The sequence below is a fragment of the Podarcis muralis genome, chromosome 9 (genome assembly GCF_964188315.1).
Source record: "Podarcis muralis chromosome 9, rPodMur119.hap1.1, whole genome shotgun sequence".
In the NCBI taxonomy this organism is placed as follows: domain Eukaryota; kingdom Metazoa; phylum Chordata; class Lepidosauria; order Squamata; family Lacertidae; genus Podarcis; species Podarcis muralis.
Window position 1 is genome coordinate 80,096,472 of NC_135663.1, and position 13,253 is coordinate 80,109,724.

Consider the following 13,253-nt stretch of genomic DNA (forward strand, 5'->3'; position numbering starts at 1 on the left):
GAAATTAACCATAGTTAACATTAACCACAATTCACCACAGTCTAAATGAGTTAACTGTGGAAACTGCTTGGATGCAACTCTGCTTGTATTGAAGACGGGTGGGTCTGCATAGGAGAAAGTAGATAGTTGAAGAAACCGCCAAGCTTCCATGACTGTCCTTTAATCTGGGCTGATCTTCCCTCAGGTGTTAGACTGATACTCTTAGGACTGCTTTTCTCTTTCCCTTCTTCCTCCTCGCTTTGGGAGAGGAGACATCCTTGTATATCTCTCCTGCTGAGAACAAAGAACAGGTATGGCTCTTTGTATCTCCACCTTAGTTAGACAGAACTAGGATCCTTTTTCCAGTATGTAATTTCATAGAATCATAGAATTGTAGGGTTGGATGGGACCCCAATGGTCATCTAGTCCAATCCCCTGCAATGCAGGAATCCTGAGCAAAACCACCCCCAACTTTCAGGTTAACAGCCACATGCACTGGCCCATGGCGCCTTCATAACGTAAATTCCCTGTTTTCCTTAACTCAGAATCTCAGGGTCAGGTGTGGTTCTCAACCAGGGATTCGGTGTGCAGGTCAGCTTCCAAGCTGCTTGTTAACCCTGCGTGCATATTCCAAGAGTCACAAGCTGCAGTTAAGCAAAAGCAGAAGCCCCTGCAGGATGGGGCCCACATTCCTTTCTGGGCAACTTTCCGAGGCCATGCGCAGGAGGACAGGACCAGAGGCAGAAAGAGAGCAAAGCCATGGGTGCAGATTTTACCTTGTACAGTATGCTAGTTTCTCTAGACTTCCTCCTCCCTCTCTGTCCTCCGTCCAGACAAGGAAGATGCATCATCTGAATTATAGGACGCAAAGACACTGGGAGGGAGCAGTGGGGAAGGGGGGGGGGTTGAAGCGTGGCCAGATAAAGAGGCCTGGAAGACAGTGCTGGATCTACAGATTTTGCTCAAGGGGCCAGAAGTCTGCACTGCTGCTGTCTTCTTCTTTTGCTGCCTGATGCCTTTGGGGAGTCTCTCCAAATGCTGCTCTCTGCTGAATGGAGGACAGTTCCAGCGTGTGGAAGCCCTGAGCCCTGCTTGGCCTCTGGAGCATGGCAACTGTGCTCTTCCCTTCAAGCTTCCCTTCAAGTCTTGGGCCCACTGGCAGCAGCCAACTTACTCCTGAGTAAGCCTGAGGGCTCCCAGGCACCACGAAAGTCCATGGAGCCTGCAAACTGGGGAAGGGTGTGGAGCATGCCCAGAGGGCTCCCTGTCAGGAGCTCAGCCTACACTTGAGTAGGACCCTGGTAGAGACACATGCCCAACTGGCATCTTCTCTCCCTCCTGGTCAATCATTTGGGAGCTTCAAAAGCTTTTCTTCAGCCCGAACATCACAGCGACCAATGTCAACAGACACCGGCACACTTAGGGATCCGCAGAGTTTGCACAGTTGCATAACAGACCTCAGCAACTCAGCATTTTGGCTAATCTACTTTATTTACATATAAACACACACGGAGCACTGCAACATGGCTCCCTCTCTCTCTCTAGCATCAGGCAGCAAAGAGAAAAAACAAAGGACAATAGTCCCACTTCACGGAACACAGTAACACAAACATCTGTCTCTGTCACTTCCCACTCTGTGGAGTCAAAACATAGGTGGGGACGGGACCTCTGACTCAAGCTTGTACTATCTTCCCATCACTTCATTACAGTAACTTTCTACAATGTTGGTTAAGCAAGTTGGTTGCAAGTATAAAATTCATATAAATGAAAACAACAAATGGCCAGCTCCTGAGGTTTGATTGGTGGGAAAGCCCTGTGGAACTCCCTGCCCCTGGGAATTTGCTGACCCTCTCTTTACTCTCCATGATAGCTGAAGCCTGTGGTTTGTCAGAGAGCTTTTGCCCTCCCTGCTGCTGAAACCTGCTCAGTGTCGTCGTCGTCGTCCCTCATTTCATGTCTTTGTTTGCTGCTTTTATATGTTGATACATTGTTTTGTGGTGCTTTAACTTGTTTTTATTCTTTTAATACATCATTACTGTGGAGAGCTGCCTTGAGCCATAGATGTAATTCATGAATAGATAAATAAAAAGTACTTCTAGTTTCCCTCAACTTCTTCTTAATAAAGTTATAACTGTTTGGGAATTTGACAGATCTCATGGGTCAAAGAAAATATATCAAACATTCTTGGAACAGTTCCCCTCTACAGTGTTGAATCCTCAGTATATGAGATGCAAAGGGATCTCTTCTCTTCCAGAAATCTGCTCTGGAGATTTGTTTCAGTCTTTTCCCAGCATTGCAAAATGCATTTATCATGTGTCTTTTACATAGACATTAAAAATGTATTTCTTCTTGCACCACAGTTGCCACATAATTCAACTCATATATGAAAAGGAACTGGTAAGAATTGGAAAAATAATGTTAGAATGCTCAGACCAGATCTAAAATTCTGGGAAATACTCTGACAAAAGCTGCGCAAACAATTTAGGAAAGCAATATTTTATTTTGGTCTCTTCTTCTATTGTTAGGAGGGAGGAAATCTGTGGGATAGACAAGCCTGTGTAATATATTGCCTCTGTTGGCTGAGGAGCAGGACAGCAGGGGCTTGTAATAAGGATGTGGTAATACGCCACAAGGAATCTGTAGACTCATAAAACCTGACCTTATAAATCTCTGCGTTTATCAATCCCATACAGCAGCCACTCCCTGTGGTGGAAGTCTCAGACCAATAAACCTGCAGTTGATAACCATACCATTTATCTTTGATATTTTCCCCTAAGCAAACTAATCATAGAACATTAATAACCTCTGTAAAAATTGGAATGTCATCTAAAAAGCAGGGGTGCTATCAGATCTTTCTTGTTATGCTACATACAATTAAAATCCCCAGAAAACTCATCTGTGTTTATAAAAAGCCTGATAGGTACATTCAATGTATCTTTTCTTTCCGAGTGTTCTCTTAAATTAGGAGTCTTTTTTCTTTACTCAAATTTGGAATCACGACTGCTGATATTGCCTTCTTCAAAAGCTGTTGGGGGAAGAAGCAGTGGGAGACTTAATTTGCCCTGAAAATTATTATTTTTGTAATGGATTTCACTGCCAAGGTAACTTCATTAGACATCCTTATATTCAGTTCCTGAACATATTAGCTGTGATGTTCCTGTGCAGCCCTGCTGTGTAGTGAGAGACGGAGCTGTAAGAAGGAAGATCCTGGTTCAAATCTCGCCTCTGACATGAATCCACAAGGTGGTCCAACGTGACTTATCATCCCTGGTCTGCAATAGCGGGGCAAAAATACTAACCTACCTTGCAGATATAATGTTGAAATAATATATGTACAGCATTTACAAAGCATTTTAAAACATTTATTGTTTTTAATTATGTTGTAATGGGTGAAAATATTTGAAATAAATAAAATGCACATTTATAAAATTTGATAGTTGGCATGTATTGGTATTTTGAATTTGACAGTTGATTGTTCATGAGTTTTCAGGTTTGATGCCAATGAAAAATAAATTAAGAAATATTAACATGGCTAAAGCACTCTGGGAGGATTTCAACTCTTTTGAGTGCCATGTAAACCAAGTGATTTTTCTGCTACTTAAAATGAAAAAGTTAGGCCAAATGCTGGATTTAAAAGAATTTAAAATATTAATGATATTCAGCATATTTTCTCCAGAACCTGCATTTTATCCTTTTTTAATTAACTCATTTCTTAGCTTTCAGATTTGCACAATTTTAATTGGAATTTCATTACTTATTGTTTTCCTTGAGAAGGCAGCTTTGTATCCTTTATGAAATTTGTTGTAAAGCCATTGCTAAGCAACATACTTTGGCATTTATATAAGCTTTTATCCTCGTGCACTCAAAGCCACACATTTGCATTTACAGATAAAATATTATGAAAGTTGACACCAGTTTAATCACAATACCCAAATGTTAGGCTGCCCATAATTGATTTAATTATTTGTGATTGCTCTGCTGGGGCTTATGTGTGGACTTTAGTGTGATTAAGTAGGAGGCTAATGATGTCTCCTATCATAATTTACAACCAAAAGGCTGCTGGAGCTAAATGTATAGGACACCATTTTGGTGGGGTGTCTGCTCTACAACTTCCCTGGTAGACTGGGTATCTTACCTTGCTTTCTAACTACAAGTTAGAATCCTAGGGTTTTTCTTTTAGAAAAGAAAAGATACACATTTTAACTTAAAGGATGATTTTAGCAAATCTGTTCTCATTTCTTAAAAGAAATAGATCTCCAAGGAGCAACCTGAAGAGTTCCATTGTGATGTATTCTTGCTTTGTTGCCTCCTACTTTGTGACGGTGCAATAAACTAATTTGGCATTCAGCGCAAAGTTATATTTCCTTTAAAAGACACTGAAAAAATTGTTGCATGGAGGGTGTGAAAGAAGTTGCTGTCAACATTATAGATCCCAATGATCACTCAGCAGTTTTGTTTAATTGTCACCAAACTAGCCTGTGTAATTGCTTCAAGGCAAAGGATGTTGACAATGCTGTGCTTAGGAGTCATTTGCTAGTTTCCAAACTCATATTTACCAGTTGTGTCATCCCCATTGCTGCTGAAATCAAAACAACAACATTGCTAAAATATGAGTTGGTGGCTATTTTGGAAATTAACGGTTGTTTTCAAAAGCTGAGTAGAGCCACATCTCAACATTTTGCAAAGGGGAGGATAAGAAAAAGTGCCATCGTGTGAACTATTTCTGTTGGATAGACTAATGAAGTTAAGTTCTTTTTTTTAAATCTGATGCTGAAAGGCAAAGAGAGGCCACAATAAACAGGACTGAGCTGCATGCAAGCAGAGAAATGATCAAAAAGTGGGGAAGGGAACATTCTTGTTCCAATAATAGATAACAGTTTCTGGAATAAATCCTAAATCCCAGGAGCCCAGCCTCATGTGGTACTTTTCATATTGGATTTCCCTTCCATTCCTCTGCTCTGCAAAAAGTGAAGGCGGTTCACTCTCTCCCGATTTTAGAGGTGAATTTTGCAAGAGACTCAACATCCAATATTTTGAGTTGAAATGTATTATCCAAAGGATGTAGTTAGCTATTTATTTAAGCTGGTTCTGAACCAAAGAATCCTGATACAAAGCTGGAGCTAGTAAAGGCTTGAAAAACTATTGACAATAAGCAATTCTTCATGGAACAAAACTATTACAATAGGGAGTCTTTGATCTTGCCTGTCTCCTGTTGCCAATTGAACTTTGTCACCATGCACTGTCATCCACAAGGGAGCACTTCTGAATTAAGCAGTCTACAGCAATTTAGTCTGCTCCAGCTTTGAAGTGCCAACATCAGTCAGGCCCCTAGTAACTTTTTTCATTAATGCCCCCCCCCCCTCCTTCCCCCAGCTCTTTCAGGAGCATTTCTGCAGTCTGGGCAATTCAGATAACTAAAAGACAAGAAACACCAAGGCAGGAAAACATAAAAAGCCGAGCTGGGGGTGGGGGAGGCTCCCTAACACACCAATGTAAGCAATCATTGGGCTCTAATGGTGCAGTTCATTAATGTCCACTTCAAAGCAAAGGTTTACTGACTTTGAGGATTGACTAATTTACACATTGTGGGAAATTGCTGCCAGCCAGGCATGTAACCACTAAATGTTGCCGGAATAAATAGGAACGCCTCCTTCCTTCAGAAATCGGGAATTGCAGAGTGACCCTTCACTGCAAAAAAAGAAAGGAAAGGGAAAAGCCCCTTGATTCGGATGGGAGTGAGGCCCGTCCCTCGGGCGCCACAAGCAGAGGCTGCGCAGGAGCTTATCTCTGCTTCTCAAGGGGCCTGATCACAGGCTTAGCTACCATTCCGAGGGGAACTGGGAGGCAGCTTCCGAGGCAGAAGCAGTGGCTTTGTTGGTTTTTTGTTAAACTTATTAGTTGCCTGTCACCTCACACAGACGCACAAGAGAAGGAAAAAAGGGGATATCATTATACATCAATATACTGTCTAATATAACTTTTATGAAAAAAACCGAAATCACCCATCAGCCATATAAATAATAATAAACAACATTAACAATATATATTGTTTTAATATTTTAACTTTTGTATGTTTTAAAATAGGTTTGTGGATTTTTCTTGATTTTACTGTTTTATTTTTATAAACCGCTTTGAGGGTTGTTGTTGTTGTTTTTACAATCAACCGTTGTATAAATTTTGTGAAACAAATAGATGTGCATGCACGTATCTTTTGTATGTTCATGTTTTTTCCCTCAGAAGCAGCAGAATGTAATATCTACTACATGTCCCAACATACACAGTTCAGATCTGCTCTGTAATCATCTGCTTTTCACAAAACCACCACTGAGTACAGAAAACTCAGTGTGGATTATAATATAGAAGAAAAACACATTCATCAGCTACAAACAACAGGCAATACTATTGTGAATTAACTGGTATAAAAAGTCCTACAAAACAGCTGATCCACTTCCTAAAAAATAGGAAGGAAGGAATTCTGGAAGGTCTGCAGGTGAAGACAGTTCCACAGTCACTGCTCAAAACACCCAGATCTCTACTTTAATTGATGGGCAGCTGGATCCTATGCATTTTAACTCAGAAGTTACCATCAATGTCTTCAACGGGACTTCCTGGGAGTTACGTGGTCCCGGAGCAGGTAAGTATGCATAGGGCTGCTGCTTTAAGCTCATAAATAAATAGTGCTGACAAGGAAAGGGTCACCATTTGATTTTATAAGGGAAAGGACCTTCTTAGGTGCCTGCTGAATGGGAGCCAATAAGAGGGACCTGGTCCTAGGAGCCTCCAGGACTGTCTTATGAACTGTGGTATTTTTAATGTGCTCTCTCAAGTACCCAATAAGTACAAGTCCTTGTTCGTTTTCAAAACAAGTGCCTAAAGCATTTCTTTTTTTAAAAAACCAACAACTACCCAGCCTTTGGGAAGTTTAAGGACACTGCTTAGAGACAATTGTAATTAAGCAGTACAGTATATAAATTGCCCAAACAAAGAAAGAAACAAAAAGGTAGAGTTGGGAGTTAAACAACCACAAAATAGCTTCCTTAAAATTTAAAAAAGCCTGTGCTGCTTAGTTTGTTTTTAGAAGTTAATACTTTCTTTACTTTTAATTACTGCGTTGTTTTAATGGTTACTGAATGGTTGCTGTAAGCAGTGAGTCCCCTAGGGCAGAAAGGATGAAAAGACTCAAGGAATGAATTAATGGATGAATTAAAAAGTTTTTTTAAAAAAAAAAATGTAGGCCAGACTTTAAAAGAGAATTTAAGCTTTCAGTCTCTTTGAGGATAGTTTCTTTACTGCAATTATATATATTCACATCCTGTTCAATGTAGTAAGATACTAGCAGCACAACTCAGGAACTTCCCAGCGGCACAGGGATTTATGGAAGTGAGGAATGGGAACAAGCTCAGTATGACCAATATGGTGAATGCTCCAGCCACTGGCTGCTCAGTCTATTTCACGTAAGTGAGCCTATTGGTTATTTGGGAACGTGTAGAATGCCCAAGAGAGGGAGGGGACCTTGCGTGGGTGTATGAGGACCAGGAGATTCGGAGGGAAACTACGAATGCTCCAAATGCTTGTTTACAAAGCTATTGTACGACCAACCTTACTATATGCTTGTGAAACATGGACCACTTATAAACGCCATCTTCAACTCCTTGAAAGATTCCATCAACGGTGTCTCCGAAAAAATGTACACATCACTTGGGAAGACATGCAAACTAACATCAGTGTACTGGAAGAAGCAAAGATCACCAGTGTTGAAGCAATGATTCTTCAACATCAACTTCGTTGGACTGGTCATGTTGTGCAGATGCCTGATTATCGTCTTCCAAAGCATCTACTGTATTCCGAACTTAAAAATGGAAAGCGTAATGCTGGTGGTCAACAAAAGAGGTTTAAAGACTGTCTCAAGGCAAATCTTTAAAAATGTAGTATAAACACCAACAATTGGGAAACACTGGCCTGCGAGCGCTCCAGTTGGGGAACAGCCTTTACCAAAGGTGTCATGGGCTTTGAAGACACTCGAAATCAGGACGCAAGGGAGAAACGTGCTAGGAGGAAGGCACGCTTGGCAAATCCACACTGTGATCAACTCCCGTCCGGAAACCAATGTCCCCACTGTGGCAGGATGTGTGGATCCAGAATTGGCCTCCACAGTCACTTATGGACTCATTGTTAAAACCGTGTTTATGGAAGACAATCTTACTTGGCTCCGAGTGATTGCCAAAGAAGAATAAGAAGAGTCTCATGCTGTCTTCAGGTAGCACCTGAATATTGCCAAAAGGAAGGAGTGGCAGAAGTGCAGAAGCACAGAGACAGGAGCCAACACTAGTGGGAGAGTGGATGAAATTGCACCAACCCACAGATGACTTTAGCATTTGGCTGGAGCAGGTTTGGCCCCTCCCTCAGCAGTCTTGCAAACAGCACACTTTACCTTATCCCAGAAAATGTATTGGGAGCCAGTGAGCGGCTCCTGCCTGCAGACTCCTGCTTCTCCACATGCATAACTTCACCCTGTGTTCTGCTTCTTGATTTCACTAGAAACTGACAGAACTGGCTTTTGTGGATAGATAGATAGATAGATAGATAGATAGATAGATAGATAGATAGACAGACAGATGACTGTATCCAAGTCCTTATGTGTCATTCACATGAAATGAAACTGAAGAACCTACTTTTGAATGGGGGCACATTTTGGTTTTGTATTACATATGATCTTAAAAAAAATGTGGTCTAAGCACTTATAACTGGGAAACACTGGCCTGCGAGAGCTCCAGTTGGAGAAAGGTGTCGTGGACTTTGAAGAAGCATAAACTCAGGGTGAAAAGGAGAAATAAGCTAAGAGAAAGGCACTTTTGGCAAACTCTCACCGTGATCAACTCCCACCTGGAAACCGATGTCCCCACTGTGGAAGGACGTGTGGATCCAGAATTGGCCTCCACAGTCACTTACAGACTCACTGTTAAGACTGTGTTTGTGGAAGACAATCTTACTTGGCTACAAATGATGGTCAAAGAAGAAAGCATAATATATGATGGGTGGGACACAAAAGCTGTGGTTGATGAGGGGGCTGGAGATAAAAGTTGTGATCCCTCCTACAATCATGTTGCCATTTGGTGCCAAGAGTGGATGGGCTCTGGAACATCCTGTGTATATATCAGATATCTCCCTCTTGTGAAGCTTGTTTTGTTCAAGCCCATCCATTGTCCAACTCACTTGTTCCTTTCCTGACATCATGATGCGACACTGCACATCACATGTGTGACATCAGGGGTCGCCCCCCCATCTCCCTCACAAGTCGGCACCTCTGCTCTTCAACATCTTTGCTTCTCTGCCAGAAGATCTGAAATCTGAACCTTACAAAGGGTCCAAAATTTAGTGACCCAAATTTGCCACAAAATGCTCTCAACAAGGAGCAGCTGCCACCCATAGCTTGAAGTCACAGGTGATAATCTTTTCATAGGCACATGTTAGTTGCAAACATCTTAGGTGCACATCAAAAAATGTAATATGCCAAGTGGTCCAGAGACAATGAGGTTTCTGTTCTCTATGCCACCTAGCACAACGCTGGTGTTAATGTCAGCCTTAAAAACAGTAGAAGCCGTTTATTTGACTGTTGCACTGACATGCCTGTGAATGATCAAGTGAAGTAGGACATGAACCACAATGAGTTGGGAGACATATGTTGATTAGAGCAAAGAGTACTCCAGCTTTAATCACTATCATCTGATAGCAGAGCAAATACAATCTGTTTTAGCCTATGCCAACCATGAAGATATGGTATCATTCCTGGCTCAAGATTTATTGCTCTCAGTCACATTGGTGCACAATCACATTTTATCAGACAGATAGCTGTGCATTCAGAGCTATATGAATTTGTGCATTTTGAGAGCATTTTAATTTCAAAGCAGAAGCACTGCTTCAGCAGCCAGAGAAGCGTGCACTTTGATCAACTAAACCTCTTGGAAATTAATAACCATTACCCACAGATTGGCTAAAGTTTAGAAACAAAGGTGAGAAATATACAACTCTGCTCTTTAACATTTCCACTAACTTTTTTAATTGCAGATAATTTGGGGCAATTACTTCCTCTTCACAACATTTTAATAAAAAAATCTGTCTTCATGCTTAGCAGGGAAGCTGACTTGCCATGAGCGAGTATTGGGGCGGCGGGGGCGGGGGAGGGAGCCACTTAGCAAACCACAAATTTCAGAGCCCCAGCCACATCTGCATTTTATCAGCCTTTTCCGGATAGTATTACACCAAACAATTGTCTGCAGATCAGTAGACAGCTGAGACTTTAAAGTGCTGAATTACTGAGAAAATGCTAGAGATAAAAAACAGCACATGTATCCGATCAATGTAATGAAACCAACCTGCTGCTAGCGCCATCCTGCCTTAGTTCTAAGTACCCTGTAGAGGAACGGAAGGCTCTCATTTAACTCTTAAGAGGAAAGCAAGGGAAAGAAGAGTAAAGGTCACCCAATACCAGCCTTAATCACCAAACAGAAATACTTTTAGATACATGAAGGAGGAATGTTTGGGGTTCAAAATGAAACATCAACTGCAGGCCACAGAAGTGTGTCTGATCACATCAGGGCCTGTATTTCCTGTTGGGAATTCCCATGATTTTCTCTGCTGTCACTGGAGATAAGAGGGCAAGGGACCATCGGCAAGGGGGAAATGTAATGATATATTTAGAGACTAATATCTTCAAATTATTGAGTAGACCACCAGGGCCATTTCATTATGTATGCAGCAGACCTGGATCTGCCATACTCAGTCAATCCCAACAACTGAGGAGCGCAGAGGAGGCGAACGTCAGGAGGAAAACCCTGATGGCTGAACAGAACAGAAGCAGGTGTATCCTGTCCCCTTTTCATTCATGTTTCCTCTTCGTCGTCCTCCTCCTCCTCCTCCTCCTTTTTCTATATTTCTTGTTTATTCATTCCAATGGGAGGGGAAAGACCTGTGTCAGTTCCAGGGGTTGAATGAATGAATTAATCTTTATTTGCATCAGCCATTGGCCATAGTGATAAAACAACAATACAAAAACAAGGAATAGAAATAAAAAGTCAGTTACATAATATACATTTTAGGTTTTTGAATCAATAGTCAAATAGTGGATCTTATTCTAATTGCCCCAGCTAAAATCCTTTCAAGCTTTGCTGTCACCTGCTCATCTTGATCTGCCAAGAGAAAGGACACTGTGGCAGGGGCTGGGCGACCTGGAATGGACAATAAAAGAGGGGTGATAACCTCATTCCTCAAGTCTTTATAAAGAGTGCAAGCCAGAAGGACATGCACCACTGATTTGGTACCGCCATCTCCACAGGGACAGAAGTGTTTTCGTGTGGAATCTGTTGGAATCATCCCTCAAGTGCAGCCGAGGGCAAAACATTCAATTTTGTGAGAGTAAAAGCGTGTCTATATTTTAGAATTGCTAGGTTATGCAGATAGAGTGCCAGAGAGTCAAAATGGGAAGGTGGAAAATAATCACACCATGAGAAAAATTTCCTTATTGTGGCCAAGTTGTTCTGACGCTCAATATCATTTAGGCGCTGACAAATTAGACTGTTTGCTTTACTAAAACCCAAAGTGAAGTTTTTGATAGACAATTTTAGTCCAGGCACTCTTGTGACAATCTTGCAGCACTAGGGATATTAGAAAGGGGGGAACTGAGTTTAGGCGAAGCCAATAGTTAAGTGTCGTATGCCAGATCCATAATTCTACCGAGGGAAGATTAGTCTCTAGGTGCAATGATGCGTTTGGGACACAGGGTGGTACAGAGAAAATTTGCCTTAAGAACTTTGATTGGACAGCTTCTGTAGATCCAAGGGGAGTGCCTGTCCAAATCTGAGCACCTTATAATAACTGTGCTAGGGGTTTAGCTTGGAACACTTCCAGGGCTGATGGTATATATTTGCCACCTTTTGTGTAGAAAAAGCGTATCAGAATGTTGGCGCTTTGGGACACTTTTTCTTTTGCACATTTCTGGTGTGCTCCGCATGACCCCATAGACTGGAAAGTAAGGCCAAGATAGTTGAAAACTTTGACCTGTTCAATAAGCTGGTTTTCCATGCGCCATCTATGGGCCCTATAATTTCTTGAGAAAACCATGACTTTGGTTTTCTTGTAATTCATGGCCAGCTGCTCTCTCTGGCAATATCCTGAAAATGCTCTCATCAGTTTTTTTAGGCCTACTTTTGTTTGGGATAGAAGAACCCAGGGACCCCCCCCCCCCTATTCCAGAGGCATTTCCAGGGAGCCAGGGGTCCAAAACTTCCCCTGTTCTACCAAATTCTTCCTTTTTGGCCTTACTGCCTTTTGAACCCTGATCAGTAGTGGGGTGGAGTTCTCTGTTGCTTCTCCAGGGTAGGGTTTGCCATATGTCCTGTCTTTCCTGGACAAGTCCTCTTTTTCAAGCTTAAATTTTCTGTCCAGGTGGATTTTTATTATTGGGCAAAATGTCTGGGGGTTTCATTTGTTTGTCTGGTACCAGCTGCGGGTGAGGAGCAGGGCAACAAGCAAGTGTTGCGCGTGTGCTGTTAGAAGAAGGACGGGGCAAGGGGAAAGGAAATTCAAATCCCCCCCTCAGGGCTGATGAAGAGCAGGAACTACATCTCCCCTGGTGCTTTGGGCACCTGGCACAGCGGTGGTTCCTCTGTGGGGTAAGAGGGCATGTGTGCAGTTGCCCTCACTCCTCCCCACCCCCACCCACTCCAAGGCTGTGGCTCTGTTGTCTGCCTGCCTGTCTCTCTCTCTCTCCTTGCCCCCTCCTGCTTTCTCTTGCTACTCGACCAGCCTAGGTTGCTGTCTAGTCAAGCAACCTGTTGTTTGTCACAGTGTGCAAAACCTGCAGGGCCGCTCAAAAGGAGAGCCGGCTGTTGCTTTCTCCTCCTCCTTGGCGGCAGGCTCTGTGCCTTGCTTTCCCAGGCCAGCTCCTGGTGCCTGTTATAGCTGAGCCCCCGGGTTCCCCGCACCTGGAGAGGATGTTGGAGCAGACGGGCTTGCTGATACTGCAGACTATACCGCGCTTTGGGGGGATGAGTGTGAATTTGGAGCAAGGACCAGGCTGAAGGCAATGCACGCATGGAGGCACCACACCATCCTGGGTGGTGACGGCCTATGTGCATGCAAAAAGGGCACAGGTGGGCTAAAAGTAACTGGCAGAATTGAGGGTAGCTGTTTGGCCCATTCCTGGGCAGTGAATAGGAAGAGGTGGAAACAGGGGCTCAAGAAGAAACATGGGGCTGTTTGTGTCTTTTGGGGGGTGG